Source organism: Felis catus, chromosome A3 (genome assembly GCF_018350175.1).
Source record: "Felis catus isolate Fca126 chromosome A3, F.catus_Fca126_mat1.0, whole genome shotgun sequence".
Lineage (NCBI taxonomy): Eukaryota > Metazoa > Chordata > Mammalia > Carnivora > Felidae > Felis > Felis catus.
The window spans coordinates 53353655-53374032 of NC_058370.1; the positions used below are offsets into that span (position 1 = coordinate 53353655).

The 20378-nt window shown below is 34.6% G+C and overlaps 1 long non-coding RNA gene across 2 annotated transcripts; it reads left to right on the top strand.

The window, feature by feature from the left end:
• The first annotated feature begins 516 nt into the window (after nucleotides 1–516).
• Nucleotides 517–7677, top strand: LOC123384406. Of its 2 annotated transcripts, none has more exons than XR_006595448.1 (2): nucleotides 517–886; nucleotides 6781–7677. It is a non-coding gene; the product is annotated as an uncharacterized LOC123384406 (long non-coding RNA). The 2 variants fall into 2 exon arrangements; XR_006595447.1 differs by having other exon boundaries at nucleotides 517–868.
• Nucleotides 7678–20378: the final 12701 nt, after the last annotated feature.

Genomic DNA, 20378 nt, shown 5'->3' on the forward strand with positions numbered 1-20378 from the left:
AGGGTATTTTTATTGATACATTTTTGGTTTGTTTAGGGTGTACAACCACTTCTGGTTCTGACATAGTATATACAACATTACAGAAAGCTAGTATAAAGTCATTTCCTTTCTGCCTTATTACAAAATTCCTAACACTTTTGCCTGTTTTATTTTAGGTGTCTTGTGTGTTTCTTTGTTTGGGAATCCGCACGCTCCACTAAGGATTATAAAGTTTTGTAGTACTTCATGTAACAGCTGTTCTAACTGAGAGACATATGTTTTTTTGGCTATAGATGTAAGAATTCTTTTTTTTTTTCTTTTGGGATAACTTTTTATACCTCCATTTTCTATTAGACCTACCAAGACCCTGATATAAATGTCATGATGCAGGCACTCTTCATATTTGCCTATAATCTCCCATTGAATGGATTTCTGTCTGAGCTTGTACTATTTTTCTGTCACTTAAGGTTACCCAATGACCTAAGGTAACCATAGCAGCAAAGAATCCACATTCTGTCTCTCCTGACATTCCAGTAGGCCCCAATAATCACTAACTCATTTTTCTCCCCCACTAGTCATGTTCATCTTCTTTTTTTTTTGGCCCTTTATGAGGGAAGTTTGCATTTTCTTGATACATTTGTGTTCTCCATTTTAATTTTCCAGGGAAATGTAGTGTTGCACCCTGGGTATCTTTGCTTGGCCTTTTCTGGTTCTGGACTTTTCTGCTGAAGGAAACCCCTAATTGGAGTTCCTGACTGAGTGGACCACCTACCAGACTGCCTCCCATGCTCTGCAGGAAGGTCCAGAAGAAATAGACATGGACTGGGAATCAGAAACACAGAAAATACAAATTCTGACCTTATTAGTTCTACCAGCTGTGACACTATGAGTGAGTCATTTATCCTGTGTAAGCATCAGCCAACTAATGTTTAAAATGAAAGGTGGATTTTAAGGGCTTTTCAGACTCTTCTCTCAGATGGGCTAAATGCTGAGGAAAATTCTATGTTCCAGAGAAGTGTTTGCTAAGGGCCTGCTGAGATTACTGGCAACTGTCTTTACTTGTCACACCAGGAATGTCTGAGTAAGAAAAGTCCACACAGTTAAGGGTCTGAGCATTAACCTTCTCATACAAGTTGGCCTCAAGCTGTGCTTGATTTCCATAGACTGACAATTGTTTAGATCAAAAACAACTGTTCTGTAATTCACAGCCTTGTCAAACTCAACCTGAATGCAATTTTATAAAAATATTTCAGCCAATTATGATTAAGTAGTAGAAGGAACTCATAAATAGATCCAGGATAGTACATAAGTTTCAGATGCAAAATTAATGAAATATTTCCTTCAATGAAGAACTGGATTATAAATGTTAAACAAGAGAAGGGTAGCATTTTGAAATAATAGAATCTTTAAATAAAAAAGCTACATTAATAGAAAAAAAGGAACAATTTATTAATCATAAAGGCAAATTATGAGTTAGGAAAATTCATTTATTCAAGGAATTTTATGTTAATATCAAAGGTTGGATATATATCTGAAAGTTTTATTCGTAAAAGTATTTTTCTAATTTGGGATTGAGAACTGCTCTCTGAACCTCTCACCCCTCCTTTCTACTTCTCATCTCCAAAGATGTCTAGATTGAATGTAAGTTCGTCAGCTACAAAGTATTTATAAACCACAAACCTATTGAGACTCATTTTTAAAACTTATTTCTGAAAAGAGCCATGTAGTAGAAAGTCTAAGAGGCCATATATCTCACATATGTGTATATCTAGATAAGAAAATGGGGTTACCATGGAGCCCAGCTGGCAACATTAAATCTAAAAACATAACTGCAAGTCTTTCCCTGATCAACAGCAGAGGCATTTTTCACTTAAAAACAAATAATCAAAGACAATTTTCAGATACACAGATTCCATTAAGCCTGAATCTACACCAGCAGTTTTCAAGCAATAGCAAATTTGCCCTTCAGGGGACATTTGGCACTATCTGGAGACATTTTCTTTGTTACAGGTCGGGGGTAGAAGAAGCTATTGGAATCTAATGGGTAGAGGTTAAACATTCTATAATTCACAGGGAATTTTCTGTCAATAGGTCAATAGTCAAAATGTCAATAGTGATGTTCTTAAGAAACCCTGATCTGTACATTGCTCATGACAGATGGTAAGCATCCAGATGTTTGGAAGGTAATTAAAAATTTGAAAGAATACCAGTATTAGGATGTTAAAATCTGATGTCATGATGTGAACATCCACTCTGATCTCAGAGATAAATTTTTACCTTTTAGCTTTTCTTGATGAAGATCCACAATTCTTTTGGGTTCTATGCCAATAAGATTCAAAATGAAAACCTAATCAGAACACCTTTTTTCCTTTATGTCCTGAAACAATTCAGATTAAATCAATTATATGCAAAAGTTCCATTCAGAACATTTCAGCCTGGGGCACCTGAGTGGCTCAGTATGTTAAGCTGCCAACTTCGGCTCAGGTCATGATCCTGGTTTGTGAGTTTGAGCCCCACATCAGGCTCTGTGCTGACAGCTCAGAGCCTGGAGACTGCTCCAGATTCTGTGTCTCTCTGCCCTTCCCTCGCTTGTGCTCTGTCTCTCAAAAATAAATAAATGTTAAAAATGTAAAAAAAAAACCATTTGGACCAGCTATTCTGTGTCACTAATTACTGTTATTCTTATAATAACTCTCAAAATACAGACTCTGCTAGTCACCAATCCTCTACAATAATCTCACCACATTTATCTGGATTTTATACTAAGATGAAGTATCCATCTATCTTGGTTACACACAATTTTTTAAAATATTTGAAAAAATTTTTACATTTATTTTAATTTTTTCAGAGAGGGAATGAGAGAGAGAGGGAGAGAGAGAGAATGCAAGCCAGGGAGGAGCAGAGGGAGAGAAACCCAACAATATAAATCATAGACCTTAGTTAAAGTATTGCATTATTGTAGTAATTATATTATTTCAGTATTTCATTGGCTTATCAATTGTAACAAATGTGCTACTCCAGTGAAAGATGTCAGTAACATGAGGAATCTAGAGAGCTTGGAGAAGGGGATATATGGAGACTCTGTTCTATCTACTCAATTTTTCTGTAAGCCTAAAACTTCTCTTAAGTACAAAGTGTATTAATGTATTTAAAAAATGAATCTTAAACTAATTAATTAATTAGTTAAGAATCTTGACCACTACTAATATCATCCATATAAAAAATAATTTCCTTGTTAATTTATATTTAAAGGTGGAAAGCAAAACAAAATTGATATAAAATTAGAAGATAAAATATATCTTCACAACCTTGGGATAGGGAAAGTTTCCTGAAGTAGGACACACAAAGTACTACCATAAAAAATATCGATTAATTGGACTTAGTTAAGAACTCTTGTTCATCAAAATATACCATTAAAAAGGTTAAAATGCAATCCACAAAATGAAAGAAGATATTTGTAATATATATTAAAGACTCATATTCAGAATTTAAAATAATTACAGATTGATTTTAAAAAAGAATAAGAAGGGCGCCTGGGTGGCTCAGTCAGTTAAACATTTGACTTTGGCTCGAGTCATGAACTCACAGTTCGAGGGTCCAAGACCTGTATCAGGCTGTGTGTTGACAGCTTGGAATCTGGAGCCTGCTTCTGATTCTGTGTCTCTCTCTCTCTGCCCCTCCCCTTCACAAGCTATCTCTCTCTCTCAAAAATAGATAAACATTAAAATAATAGTAAAAGAATAAAATAAAAAAGAATAAAATAAGTGTTTTTTAAAAAATGGGCAAAGAAGTAAACAAGAACTTAGATGGGCAAAATATCCAAATGGCCAACAAACATTAAAAAAAGTGCTCAATCTCATCAGTTATTAAGGAAATATGAACCAAAACAACAATGCAACACCACTACACAACAAACACAAAAACAAAAACAAAACAGTAGCTAAAATTAAAATCATAGAAATATCTAGTATTCAGTGTTGGTGAGAACATAAAACACTTGCTTTGTCATATCTTGGTAGTTTGCTGTGAAAATTAGTAAAATCAATTGTAAAGCTGTTGGCAATATCAAGTAAATGAACCTATGCATTCCCCATGAACCAACAATTCTACTCCTAGAAGTTTATTCAGTAGAAGTGTCTACATACCTTTGCAATAGCTCCACACTAAAAATATCCAAAATATGCATTAGCAATAGAATGAATATGTAGACTGTCATATATTATAAAATGAAATACTATACAGCAAAAAAAGTGAGGGAACTACTGTTACACACACCAACACTGATGAATCTTATGCAAGCATAATATTGAATGAAAGAATCAAGACATAAAAGAATACATACCTTATGACATCAATTTTATAAATTACAAAAGCTAGCAAAGTTAATTCAATACAAGCAAAGCAGAGACTGAATTTACCTTTGGGAAGAGGTGGGGATGTATCCTGGGAGAGAAAATAGTGTCTCCTGAGGTGCTGGTTTGTGATTCGCTTTGTAAATGTTCATTGAGCATACATTTAAGGATTTGTATATATGTTTGTGCATAATACAAACATAATATAATAATATTAATACAAATATACAATTAATATATACATTTAATTAATTAATACAAATATACAATTAATACAAATATACAATTAATACAAATAATACAAATATAATATAATAATATTATATTAAATGTAACAAAAAAGTTAATATAAAATGGCATTAGCCTTTATCCACATATTTTTGAAAAGTAGTTTATGTTGGTATTTAACTTAGTTTGGGCAATGAAATTTGAGTGATCAATTGCCTTAGATAAGATTAACATAGATGCTCTTTCAGTTTTGCTATAAAACACTTTAGAACATAATTTACTTTGGCTTTGAAATAATAAAAAAAAATAAGAGAGTCTGTGTGGTCAATTTCTGGTAAAATGATGTATTAACTAGGATAACACAAAAGGCAAAGAGAAAGCAGAAGAAAAAAATGTATATGCAAAATGAGAGAAGAGTAGAGGAGGAAAAACAAAAAGAAAGCCAGGAAACCAGCAAAGCCTCCTCCTTTGAAAGGAGGAGGTCACTTACTTTGAAATTTATTAAAGTAAACTAAATTTATATTTTTTCTAAATATAGAAAATCGATTTTACTTGGTATATATTTAATTTGCAGAGTTGATATCTTGAATTTAGAGACCAAATATGAATGACAATCTTCTTAGAACTCAGATAACATTATCTGATGTTTTTCTCCCTCTCCCTACAGGGAATAAAAACATCTTTTGGGGGAGTTCATCTTATTGCTGGGTTATATATCTTTCTATTTTTTTTAAAATAAGCCAACTTGCAGTTGTAACAAATAGTCAAATATGACAAATGTTTGAATAGTTCCACTGTTGAAAATTACATCATGGCCAAGTTATTTAACTCTGGTAAATGTAGCCTCTCCCAATTATTTTTCCTTAAGCTACTCCCAAACAATTTAATATGCCTGATACAGAGAAGAGAGAAAAAAAATCATTTCTTTCTTTTAATCTCTTTAATGTCTAAAGGTATTAAGAACATAATAGAAATTATACGGAAGGATTTTCAAAGACTAACAAAAAAGGGCTAAGTAATCCATGAGTGATCAAAGAGAAAAGTGTATTATTTCCATTAAATTGTGAAAGACAAAAGTTTCAAATCCAATCTGTAGATTTTCTAAAGGAGTCACTGTTTTATTGTTTTCTCGTTAAGGAAAGTTGATGATGGTCACATTGGTATAAAGTAGTATTTCTTGTACAACGTGGTGAAATAAATTTTCTCTCAAATTCTTAAGTCTTAAATCTAGCAATTTTCTTTTTTTAATGTTTATTTATTTATTTTGAGAGAGAGTGAGAGAGAGAGAGATTGCAAGCAGGGGAAGGGCAGAGAGAGGGAGACAGAGAATTCCAAGCAGGTTCCATGATCAGTGCTGAGCCCCACACGGGGCTCAATCTCACAACCTTGAGATCATGACTTGAACCCAAATCAAGAGTCAGATGTTTGACTGAGCCCCCACAAAGGCCCCTCAAATGTAGCAATTCTTTAATATTCTAGTTAATGTTTATATTACCCAAATAAAACATAAAGGACAGAATAGCTAAAAGGTACATAAAGGTAAAAAATATTGTGCTTCATAACACTCATTAAACTAAATAAATGGATATTTTTTCCAGTTCAATTCACAGACTGGTTAAACAGCCCACTAACTAATCAGAAATCCCCTTCCATGAAATTTGGCAGTTTCAAAGAAAAACAGAACAGAAAGGATATGTGTTTTCTATCTTATTGGAGGCCAGGTATCCATCTACACACTGCTGGCAAGGCTCCACTCTTTACCCAAGCATGCACAGCTGTAGTTAGAATTTGTGTTTATTCCCTGGAAAATGCTCACAGATTGCCAGACTCTAGCAAGAATAGCAACCTGAAGTAGGATGAAGGATGAAAAGAGCAGAGACAATGTCACTCAGTATCTGATAAGTATAGCTCTCAGGGAAGGCTAAACATATGTCGTATCAGGTGGGTCTCTCCAGGGCTACCATCTGTCATGCAAGAAGGCAGAACAAATTCCTCAACATCATACCATCATGCAACATGGATTAAGGAATGCTTTACTGAGAAACGGGAAAACTCACTAGGCCAAGGTCAGGGAGGCAGAGATGCAAGTACTCCAAAGTCACTTCCCGCATATTCTCATTATCCCATAGAGATACACACCAGGCCAGGACATCTGCTGGGCACAGTCTGGGTTTCTTTCTGATGCAAGGACCATCAAGAGGTCTCTCTTCTTATTCTGCAGGCCTGAGAAACTGAACTTGGCAGTAAGGAAATAGACCTCGGGGAACCCAGCTGCCTGGATTGAAGCACCAGCTGTTTCTAGGACTGACTGGAAGGACAGCTGCCCATCTCCTGGAGGCTTCAGGCTTGAGGGATATTCTAACATTTCCACTAGGGGAAGAGAGCCACTCCTCAGCACTACCACTCTAACAGGCTGGCTCATTGCCAACTAAATCCACGAATTCCCAGGGTTACACTGTGATGATTCAGTTCCTTTACCACAAGGTAGATTTCTACTCTCAGCCTCAATTGATCTTTTTTCTCTTTGCCAAAATCCTTTATAATATTGGCAATATTTCAGTCTTCAAATTAATTGTGTGTTTCCACTCACATAGTAACCTACAACTCAGTGATACTGGTGTTCCAAGACTATTAGTTCAAATCCCATTGAGATCACTAAACGTCCTATGACTTTAAAATGGTCACACTTTTGAAGTTTAGCAGAGAATATGTTATTGGATACGGCCACTCTATTATTTGCGTGTATAATCCTGTTTTCCATGTTTACATTGGAATTTCAACTAATCTTGCTTTTAAGTGCATCTATTTTGGCCACACTATTCTTCATGAGTTGAAGAATCTCCCCAAATACATACTCATTTTTCTTTGTATAAACATTTATTTAGTCTGGTCCAGGCACTTTTCTAGCAGCAGAGTACTCAGGGATTGATAGAATATATTGTCTGCTCTCCAGGTAGATCTAGTCTAATGCATGAGGGAAATGTAAGAAAATAAAAACAAGTAGCTAAAGGAGCATGTCCTGTCCCAAACCCCACATCCTTCTCTAAAGCTATTTTTGGATTACGTAGATGCAGAGAATTGATTATAATTCCTATAAAATAAAGTATCATAAAATATGTTTCCTTTTATTCAGGAAATTTTGTCAGATGTTTATAATTTTCTTCATGTCAATATTGTATATATTTTGTTGGATTTGCGCTAAAGCATTTCAGCATTTTGCTGCTCATGTAGATGATATTGTATTTTTAATTTCAAATTCCAATTGTCCATTATGGTTCTACTGTAATTAACTTGGCATGTTAACCTTTTGTTCCTGAAAATTTCCTATAAGCATTTCTTAGTTCCTGGAAGGTTTGTTTTGTCAATTTTGCGTGTTTCTACATAGACAATCATGTCATTTATGGACACAGTTTTATTTCTTCCTTCCCAATCTATATACTCTTTTCTTCTTTCCTTCCTTCCTTCCTTTTCTTTCTTTCTTTCTCTCTCTTTCTTTCTTTTCTTTCTTTCTTTCTTTCTTTCTTTCTTTCTTTCTTTCTTTCTACCTTCCTTTCTTCCTTTCTTCCTTTCCTTCTTTCTTTCTTTTGTCTTATTGTATTAGGAGTTCTGATACAATCTTGAATAAGAGTGGTGAGAGAGAACATCTGCTTTGTTCCTAATTTTAAAGGAAAAGCATTTAATTTCTAACCATTAAGTATGATGCTAAGCTACAGGGTTTTGTAAACATTTTTTTTTTCCAAGTTGGGAAAGTTATTCTCCATTCTTAGCTTGCTGAGAGTTTTTATTATGTATGAGCAGGCATTGGTTTTAATCAGTTTTTTATATTTATTAATATAATTATATGTTTTTTTTCTTTAGCCTGTTGGTATGATGAATTATATTATTTTTTGTATCTTGAACCAACTGTACCATGAATAAGTAGCAGTTGATTATAGTTCTTTTTATACATTGCTGGATTTGATATTCTAAAATTTTTTGAAGAATTTTCCAGTATTCAGAATATTGGTCTGTAAGGTTCCTTTCTTGGAATGCCTTTGCTTTTGTTTGTTTGTTTTTTTTGTTTGTTTTTATTATTATTATTATTTATTTAGGGTAATACCCATCTCCTGGTATGAATTACGAAATGTTCCTTTTCTTCTATTTTCTGGGAGAAATTGTAGAAAACTACTACCATCTCTTACTTAAATATTTGGTAGAATGCATCAATGAAAACTTTGCATGCTTTCTCTGGGGAGGAGTATTAATCATTGAGTCAATCTCTTTAATAGATATAGGCCAATTAGACTAATTCTCTTGTGAGAAAGAGTTTGTGTCCTTGGCACACAAACTTCTGGTAAATCGTGTTTTATAGAAATCAGTGCATTTAATTTAAATTATCAAATTTAGGGGCATCAAATTATTTGCAACATTATTTTAGAATCCTTTTAATGGACACAAGATGAGTAGTGATAATTCCAATTTCCAATATTAATAATTTGTGCTCTCTCTCTTTTTCTTAGCTATCCTGACTAGCAGTTTATCAATTCTATTTTATTTCCACAGAACCAGCTTTTGGTTGCATTGATTTCTCTATTGATTTGCTTTGAATGTCCTTTCTGTTCTAATTTTTATTATTTCCTTTATTCTACATGTTTCAGTCTTACGTTGCTCTTCATTCTCTAGTTTCCCAGAGTGGAAGTGTGTTGTTTATTTTTTTAATGTTTATTTATTTTCAGAGAGAGAGAGAGAGAGAGAACTCGAGCAGGGAAGGGGCAAAGAGAGAGGGTCACACAAAATCTGTAGCAGGCTCCAGGCTCTCAGCTGTCAGTACAGAGCCTGATGTGGGACTCAAACTAATGAACAGTGAGATCATGACCTGAACCTAAGTCAGACACTCAACTGACTGAGCCACCCAGGCACCCCAGAAGTGTGTTGTTTAATCTCTAAATATTTTCAGATATTTTAGTTATCTTTCTGTATAGCTTTCTACCTTAATTCACTGTGGTCTGAGAGAAAACTTGGTATGATTTCTATTTTTTAAATTTTTTGAGTTGTGCTTTATGATTCAGAATGTGGTCTATCTTAGTGAATTGTCTATATAAATTGAGAATAATGTGTATTCTGCTGTTATTGAATGATATATTCAATAAATGTCAATTACATCTAGTTGATTGATAGTGCTATTTAGTTCAGCTATATCATTACTGATTTTCTGCCTGCTGGATCTGTCAATTACTGACAGAGGTGTGTTGAAATCTCCAAACTGTAAGAGTGGATTTGTCTATTTCTCCTTGCAGTTTTATCAGTTTTTGCCCCACCTAGTTTGATACTCTGTCATTAGGTGCATACATGTTAAGGATTGTTATGTCTTCTTGGAGAATTTGTACCTTTATCATTATGGAATGTTCCCCCTTTTTACTGATATTTATCTTGTTCTGGATTGTGCTTTTTCTGATATTAATATAGCTACTCTAGCTTTCTTTTGATTAATATTGGTATGTGATAGCTTTCTGTATTTGTTTACTTTTAATCTATATGTGCCTTTACATTTGAAGTGGGTTTCTTGTAGACAACATATAGTTGGGGTTGGACTTTTATATCCACTTTGCCAGTCTTTGTCTTTTAACTGGTGTATTTATCCCATTCATATTTAAAGTGATTATGAATATGATTGGATTAATGTCTTCCATGCTTGTGACTGTTTTTTATTTGTTGAACATAGTATTTATTCCTTTAAAAAACAATGTTCCTCTTCTTTTCTGTCTTCTCTTGTTTTAATTGAGTGTTTTATATGCTTTGATTTTCTTTCCTTTCAGAGAATTATCAAAAACAACTTTAAAAATTTATGATGGCTTACCTAAACTTTTCAATATACCATTAGAATTAGTCTACATCTATTTTCAAATAATTCTATACAGCTTCATGGGTAGTACAGGAGCCTTATAGGAAAGTATCCCAAATTCTTCCCTCCAATCCCTTTTAACATAATTTATTTCACATATCCATGTACTGTAAACATCCAATAGTTAGTAGTAGTAGTAGTTGTTATTACTACTTGAACACGGAATCAACAAAGAACAAGAAAAACTAAAAATATTTAATTTTACCTTAAATTATTCCTTCTTTGATGCTCTTCCTTTCTTTATTTAGATAGAAGTTTATTTTACAGTTCCTGCAAGGCTTATCTGCTGGTGATAAATTCCCTCAGTTTTTTGTCTGAGAAAATCTCTCTTTCTCCTTTACTTTTGAAGGATAATTTCACAGGGCATAGATTTTTTTTTCTGTAAACATTTTAAATGTATTTCACTCAGCTCCCTTTCTAGATGAAATGATTTCAGATGAGAAGTCCAACGTAATTCTTACTCTTTTTCCTAAATTGGAAACTTGAGTGAAACAGGAGATTTTTGTTTTTCCTGCGGTCTTTACCATGAAAATTTGGTAGATTTCCTGGGGGTAAAATATATGTAAGTATGAGGACCCTCTAACACCGAGCCCCAACAGTTCTTAGCTCTCAAGCCAGTCCACACTCAGCCTTAAAAAATTCTTTAAAGTGACCATATGAGTGTCCCTAATGCCTGCTTGATCCAGTGGCTTCTAGGTTGGGTAAACTGAGCTCAGATTTATTCTTTTTATCCATTTTTTCTCCAGCTTTTGGATGGATCTTTGCCATATGATTGCAAATCTCTGATGTATCTAGGAAAAGATATTGATTTTTAGTTGTTCAATTAGTTTTCTTCCTGAGAGTAAAAGAATTATGACTCCCAAGTTCTTTACCTGTTGGAACTAAGCTGTGTTTTAGAATCTGTCCACCTGGGGTCAGTTTTAGTAAATTATATTTTCTTTGAAAATTATTTAAGCCACTTCGATATCCTGTATCAAACTAGATTTTGTTAAGCAAAGTAAACTATAATTTTTTAAAAGTTTCTTCTCTATTTGTACTTACTGCATCCCTATCATTTTTTATTTTGTGCCTGTATGTTTTACCTGATTTTTTCCTCTTACCAAGTTAGTGTTTTAGTTAGTTTATTGTTTCTTTGAGAAATAGTTCTTTGGTTTATTTGTGCTTTTTACTTTAGTTCATTTTTGCATCTTCCTTAAAATTGTTTTAATTATTTTTCTAAAATCGAAAATGAAATGCTAAATTCTTTTATTTTCATTACTTGGTTTTTAAACATGAGTGTTTAAGAAATGGTTTTTCCTCTGAGCATTGTCTTATCTGACTTATTGTATACTTCAATGTGTAGCATTCCATTAATTTCTTAATTGCCTTCTGTATATTATATAATTTTTATTTGTATTTCCTCTTTGGCCAAATATTTATTGAAGAGATCTTTTTAAAATTTCTTTTTGTGAAGAAAAATTATCTCTCTCTTTCTTTTTCTAGTTTTATTGTACTATGGTCACATTATACTCTAATATTTAAATTATTTTACTTTTGTCCTAGTTTTCTATGACAATATAAGTAAAATGTATATGTGTATGTTGGTGATATGAAGGGTTTTTTTTATGTTTTTAGTGGACATACTTTACATTATTAGGGATACCTTATAAATTATGTCATTTTTATGTTATGTAGCTTTTCACGTGAACTAGAAGAGATGAATTGTGTTTCTGCCTATTGCTTTTTTTCTTCTATGGCTGTAAATATAATAAGATAGTGTTGTTTTATGTAAGGTGAAATTTTTCATAAAAAATATTTCCCTTCTAAACAAAGAATAGATAATAAATAATAAATCATATATCTAAGTCTAAATAGATCTCTTTTATGTAAATGACCTAGCAGTGCAAAATGACTATAACAAATATGCCAGTGTTTGTTAGCCTTATTGCCAAACCTATTGATTTCACTATCTGGTATCAACAAGACAAACAAAACCATGACACCAGTGTTCTATTTGGTTCTGTACTTATGTGAACTTAATGTGTTCCTACAATCAACTTTGATTAGAGCTGGAAGTGATGTTACAGCTCTCTAATAGTCCCACTCATCTCATTTACAACTGAGAGAACCAAGGTCATATAACTAGGTGGTAGTATTGTCAAACTGGTCCAGAAAAGTTCTTACTCCCTGGAGCAGTCTATTTTCATAATAGCTTGTGTTCTAGCCAAGTTGTAGCATACCAGCCCCTTTCATCCCTGTCTCAGAAAATAGGTTCTACCAGGAGCTCATTCTGTGTTGGCAACACATCATCTAACTCTACTCATCTGATTTCATTGCTCAGAATGGTAAAATGAGCTTGGGCAAAGCAGATTGTTTCTCAAAAACTTGACATAAGAGAATCATAAGGAAGTTGAGGAAGAGCGGTGGGCACCGCAGTGGATCCAAGAGCAAGACAGACATGAAGCAGAATCTAGATTGATAGGTAGAGAGGAGTACAGGAATGATACACCATGAGAAACAGAGATGGGAAGACCACAGCCAGAGAGGCCATGAGGTAAAGAGAGAAGAGTGGAAGAGGAATTCGCCTATAGAGCCTCAGTTCCTCACCTTTGCAAGACCTAGCTGTTCAGCTCTCCCTGGATTTTCAGAAGACTATTCTACTCTTTCCCTGTATCTTTAAATACCTTAAATCAGTTTATTTATTTATTTTTTTTTTTTTTGCAGTGAAATGATCCCCCTGAGCCTTAACATACTGAACCAAAATAAAACAATAAAAGACCTGTGCCACATTTCTAAGCCTTTCTCCAGTGGGTTGAGGAAGGTACTGAATCTCAAAAATTTAATTTTGCATGTGGTGTAGGCTTTTAAAGTGACATCAAAACTTCCAGGAGAGACATATGAAAGGTAACATTCAAAGTGTCTATTATTAATTTTTAGTAACCAGTCCATTTTTATATAAGCATCTTGCCAATTCAGGCAGAGTAACACTGGTGTAAAATCTTCCCTGTTCCTTCCTGGATATGCTTGACATGTCTGACAGCTTAAACTTTAAACTAGTTTTATTTCGACTTGGGTATATCTTCGAAAATAACATTAAATTTACAGAGTCGCCATTTTCTAAGTTCCCTTGTAGTAGTTGGACATATCAAGAGGACGGCTTCATGCCAGACTCCTGGTATATTCAGTAAATAATTCTGGTATGATGTGTAAAAGTTAAAGCTATACTCTGGTCTAAGGTGGTGACAAATGAGACTCCTGAATTTCCCTCCTCCCATGGACTCACCAAACATCCGGCTACACTTGGAACAATTCCCTCCAAAAGAAATCCAGATGAGGGGCGCCTGGATGGCTCAGTAGGTTAAGCGTCCGACTTCGGCTCAGGTCATGATCTCGTGGTTTGTGAGTTCCCAGCCCGTGTTGGCCTCTGTGCTGACAGCTCAGAGCCTGAAGCCTGCTTTGAACTCTGTGTCTCCCTCTCTCTCTGCTCCTCCCCTACTCATACTCTGTCTCTCAAAGAAATAAGTAAATGTTAAAAAAAAAAAAGAGAGAAATCCAGATGCTAGTTGAGTCACTCCTAAACATTGGGCAACCAAATAGAATCCATACCAAAGCATGTAAGAAAGGCTGAGACACACTGTTACAATAAATTCCCTCTCTGCACAGTTCTGTAAAATCAGGAGGGAGCCCCCAACTCCCCATTGCTTCCTGAGGAGTGAAGTGCTCCAACTTTTAAAGCTTTTGCCCAAAAGAAAGACCCCTGAACCACTTAGTTCTGAAAGCCAGTGGGGCTTTTGTTTGCAAGTCCTAAGGACTATGGCAAATAAAGTAACAGCTGCTAACAGGTGCACCAACTTACTGTACCAATGCCCCACAGGGCTCAAGTAAAAATGATGATCTCCTCAATTTAACCCTGGCAGGGGTTTGACAGCATATATTAAAGTTGCTGCCTGAGGTCTGGCTTCTAATTAGTATACATCTGGGTTGACTGAGATACTCCTCAGTGCCTTAAAATGCCTTCTGGGAACTTGATCCACCTTCTCCTTCTGGTTCATTCCAGCAAAACAACAACAACAACAACAACAACAAACAACAAACAAAACAAACAAAAACAAAATAAAAACCAAAAACAAAACCACAAATTATGAGTATCTTTCTGGAAGAAACTTGCCCACAAGTCTAATGCCCCAACTTCTGTCATTCTTCTTATAGGGCATGTCTCTAAATCACCCAGCTCTGATGGCCCATGGGACTTGCCTTCATGAGCCCTGTAGACTATAGACTATTCTCCAGTAAAGGAGAAGCCGCTGCTACTATATGGAGGACAGATTCAGCACAGAGAGAGAAGAGAAAAAATGCTCATCTCCCAGTTCCTCCCTGGAAGGGGTTTGAGTGCACACTGTACAGGCTGCTGCCTGATGCTCTGGCTTCCATTCAGCCAGCATCTAGAGGCCGTGACCCTTGCCTTTAAGACATGGATGCATCTTCAGCTCAACTACTGGGAGACACTCAGAATAAATGCAGAGGCTTGGATGATCCCAAAGCTGGACTAGTTGATGGGTTTTATCTCCTGTACACTATCAGTCTGTCAAGACTGGGAAAAGTGGCCATTTTATTTAATGTACAGACATCAGCCCAGAATGCCAAGAAAAATGAAGAAACAGAGTATGCTCCAGTCAAAAGAGCAAGATAAATCTCTAGAAACCAACCTTAATAAAATGGAGGTAAGTTATTTTATCCAATAGAGACCTCATATTAATGGTCAGAAAGATGCTGATTGAGATCAGGAGAACAATGCATAAGCAAAGTAAGAATTTCAAAAGAAATAGAAAATGAGAACATATTTTGGTAAATAGCTGGAAGTTCCTAGTAAAAAAATTACAATGTGAAATCTAAATAAATGTATACAATTCTTATTTTTCAATCATACTTCAAAAAATCCAGAATAAAAAAACACACAAAAAACTAATAAATATTTTTTTAAAAAATAAAAATGGATTACTAGCATTCCTACTGTGTCAGTTTAATTTACTGCCCTCAGCTGGAAATTCTCCCTCCAGTACCTGCTCTGATGTAATGAGTCCTTCCTTTGTGGATTGCACAGAGTGAAGCTACATCTGTGTAGATTGATGGGCATTGTGGGGGCAGGGAGACCCTCTTCCTGGTTCTGGTACACTAAGATTTTACTCTTACTTGGGCCTGCTGCACTTCTGGTCAGCACTTCAAGTCCATGGGGGACATCCTACTACACTCTGCCCCAACCATGCCCCAAGTACGCAGTCTCTCAATCCTGGCCACGGGAGTTGCTCCCCTCAGCTTCCAGGTCATGGACACACCATGTCCTACGTTTGTTCCTATAGTAGCATCTCAAGTCCCCCTGCACACCTCCCACTTGCCTCACTTCACCTGTGTGAAGAGGGTCCTCCCAGGTTGGACACAATGCACCACATGTCACATGACAATGCTGCCCAACGGTGAGCAGGAATCCCTCTGTGTACCTGTCCACCACCTACACTCACCTGTGCCCCGTATGGTAGCTTCCTTCTGTCCTGTGATTCTGGTCCAGCTCTGGCCTGAGCAACCTAGGAAATGCTTGCACTCTTCAGTGGGCTTGTCAAATGAGGTCTTCACCCAATCCTTGAGAGAGGCATCCATTCCAAGTTTTTCCTTTTTCAGACATTCCCTTCAGCTTTAAGTTACCCTTTCACATTCTTTTATGTCTTTATCTTCCTATAATTATTTTATAATTCCTTATATTAAACTTCTTCTGTTCAAATTATTGTGTGGCTCTCTCTCCTGATGCGACCCAGACCAATAATTTTAATGATTCTGTGAGGATTTAATAAATTAACTTGACCTAAGCACCTATTGCAATTCTTGGCCTATAGTTAGTTTCTGATAAATATTAACATTATCATCACAATCATTATCATCAGTATCATCAACATTATCTTCATCATCATTACGAGTTGCAAAAGTGACACAGACTCCTTTATTCAAAGACTATTCATCATTTCTTTAAAAAGGTATTTTTTAAGAGCTACCTAAACTTGACTTTCCTGCACCAGGCCCCTACTCCAGTCCTCCAGTCACTGTTGATATTGTGAAAATATTCTCCAATCCCACTATCTGAGGAATTCACCTCTCAGGGTGACTGAGGCAAATCTAATTGCTCTGTATTTTAGTATCTTCATTAAAAAAAAGGGTTTATAAAGCTTGTCCTTCCTAGACAGTGAATAAAATGAGTTAATTCTTTATGTAACAAAACATATATAATTCTTTATATAACGAAATTCAGAGTCTGAAGTGCTGTCCCTACACGAGACCTTATTACTATGGTAGGATAGTCCATTTAAAAAGAAATGTCCCCTGTAGCAAAAAGAGCTCCCATCCTATCTGCCTTTTGATTAAAAGTCAGTATAATGGATTTTGGATGGTTCACTTATGAATACAAATCAGCTGTACCAAGAATCTCTCTCTCTCTCTTTTTTTTTCCTTCTAAGTTTCACCTTGTATTTCTGTGTATGAAAAACTCACCAAATCTGAGTAAAAGGAGAAAAAATTCAGTCTGCATGTGGCCTACCTTGCTGGAATTTCTATAAGTACTGTAGGGAGATTAACAACTGAAGAAATACCCTCTTTGTCAGCATATGAAAGGCAAGGTCATATCCAGCTCTTCCAGGTGAATGAAGAGAGACCAAATATCTTAAAATGAGACAGTTGCTTCTATAGTGTTCAGTAAAATAGAACATAATGTTCAAGCTGAATAGGTCCTTAACAAGCATCCTGTCATTGCCTTACTTTCTTTATATATACTGCTCATGCTACATCAAAAGGCTTTCTGCACCATTCAGCCACACCAATAAATTATGGTATATGTTTTTTGTGTTTATTAAGTGAACTAAACATAATCTACATTACTATTCTTTTAAAAATATTTGTTCATCACCTACTACTGACTAAATTTTACTTGCTTTAAAAAAACTTATAATTTAGAATAACTCATAGAGGAAAAACATAAGTAACCCTATCAAATGAGTCATATTCCATGATATAAAAATGTGCTATAGGAAATTATATGTAAGGAAGAAAAACAATGGTGCCTCATGTACAGAAATGTGAAAGTGACCATTTAACAGAAAAAGAGAGTACTAAATTGATAATTGCTTCCAAAGGAGGTTAAATCTTATCATATAGAAGTCATTTTTGTTTTTATAAACATTTTTATGGACTTAAATATGTAACAGAGAGCCTAAAGGTGAATTAGAGGATAAGATCCAGAGAGAACTGAATATTTGATCATATTGTCAAAGGAGAATCAGACGCCATTAGGGGAGATTCAGCACGGAGATAGTAAGAAGTAAATAGAAATATGAGAAGAGAGAAGTCCCAGCCAGACTCTAATGGCAGGACACCTTAGAATAAAAAGTTGCCAGTAGGCAGTGGAAATCTCTGATGGTGACAAGTAAGAGATTTTGAGAACTCTATAGGGCTCAGGTTGCTTTGGATGCACACTTTTGGTATGAGTAAGTGCAATTTGAAGAATACTAAATTTAATGTCAGGGTCTAGGTTCATGCAATGAGTATCAGAAACAATCCAGATTAAAGAAAATAGAAGTGTGAGAAACACAGTCAGAAAGTCCAAATGCCTTGGTTATGACAAAATATCAGTAAAAAAGGCAAAAACCATGGAGGCCAGAAGGCAGAGGTTTACTTATTAAAAGTGTGAGAGGAAAAAAAAAAACTTGTCAACCTAGAATTTTGTATCCAACAAAGTTATTCTGCAAAAAATGAAAAAGAAATTAAGAAATCCCAGATACACAAAAGAGTTCATTGGTAACAGATTTGTCCTAAAGGAAGCACTAAAGGTAGTCCTTGATTTTGAAAATAAAGAACACTAGACAGTAATTTGGATTCATATCAAGAAATAAAGATCACCAGCAAAGATAACAACATAGGTAAGTATAAAAGACAATATGAATATATTTTTGTTTAAAACTGTGTTTTTCTCTATTTTATTTAAAACACGAATACATAATGTAATAACTGTAAGCCCAAGTAAATGAGAACAGTGTATAAAGATATATTTTGTGACAATAAGTGGGGAAGGGAAACCACATCTATATAAAAACAGTTTTTGTATAAAATTGAAATGAATCTGGTAGTAATCCAAACAAGAGTACAATAAATTAAGATATTGACAATAATCCTCAAAGGAACCATTAAGAACTTAACTCAAAAATGTATAGTAAAAGGAGCACCTGGGTGGCTCATTTGGTTGGGTGTCCAACTTTGGCTCAGGTCATGATCAGTTTCATGAGTTTGAGCCCCACATCAGCCTCTGTGCTGACAGCTCAGAGCCTGGAGCCTGCTTCAGATTCTATGTCTCCTTCTCTCTCTGTTCCTCCCCCCACTCACACTCTGTTTCTCTCTCAAAAATAAATAAAGATTAAAAAAATATTTTAAAAAGTATAGTAAAATAAATGACAGGAGTATTAAAATGCTTCAGGAGAAAAATATCTACTTAACAACAACAACAAAAAAGCAATGATGGTGGAAGTGGAAAATAATATAAGAAACACATAGCAAAAGGCATACGTATATTTGATAATGTATTAAACTCTCCACTTAAAATAGAATGGATAAAAAAAACAAAATAAATTAGATATTGTATAGAGGAAACAGAGTTCAGTTTCAAAAACACAAATTGGTTGAAAATAAAAGGATGGAGAGTGACATACCGTGCAAACAGTAACCAAAAGAGAGCTGGAAGGGCCATACTTGCCATAACACAGAAAGATAGACAAAGATTATTATTAGAAACAAGGACCCATTGTTATATTTGTAATGTAATATAATGATAATTGTAAGAAAATATAACAAGTACAAACATATATGCACCAGACACCAGAGTCCCACAATACATGAAGCAAAGACAGACAGAATCATAGGGAGAAATAGACAATTCAACAGTAATAATTGGAGACTTCAATAAACCACTTTCAATAACAGATAGAATAACTAGGCAGAAGAGCAACAAGGAAATATAAGACTCAAACAATTCTGTAAACACAGACCTAACAAACATCCACAAGAACACCCAATAGCAACAGATGCACATTCCTGTTAAGTGCACGTGAAATGTTCTACAGAATAGACCATACGTTATGCAATAAAACAAATTTTGATAAATTTAAAAGGCTTGAAATAATAAAAAGTATGTTCTTTGACCACAATGGAATGAAATTAGGAATCAACAGCAGTAAGAAATTTGAAAGACTTAGAAATTTGTAGAAATGAGGCAGCATATTTCAAAATAACCAATAAATCAAAGAAGAAATCACAAAGGAAATTAGAATATATTTTGAGATCATTTAAAACAAAAACACAATGTATGAAAATTTACAGGACACAACAAAAGTGGTGCTGAGGGAAATTTGTAGACATAAATGCATGAATGAAGCAAGAAGCAAGATCTCAAATAACCTAGAGTTCCATCTGAAGACATTAGAAAAGAAGAGAAAACTAAATCAAAAGGAAGAAGAAAAGAAAGAATGAAGACTAGAGTAGAAATAAATAAAATAGAGACTCAAAAAAAAAAGAAAAATCTTGATGAAAAATCTTGTCTTGATGAGCACTGAGTAATGTATGGAACTGTTAGATCACTATTTGTACACCTGAAACTAAATAAAGCACTGTGTGTGAACTACACTGAAATTTAAAAAAAAAAAAAGAATACCCTTCATTATATTATTCAATATCCCATCTATACAGATACAGTGAACAATTTTCCTGGAGTCCAGCATGTAGAACACATTAAAAACAATAGAGAAAAATCAATAAAACCAAAAGTTGGTCCTTTGAAATGAAATTTACAAACTTTTAGCTAGATTAAGAAAAAGAGGGGAAAAAAAGACTTAAATTATTAATATCAGGCATAACAGAGGAAACTTCACTACTAA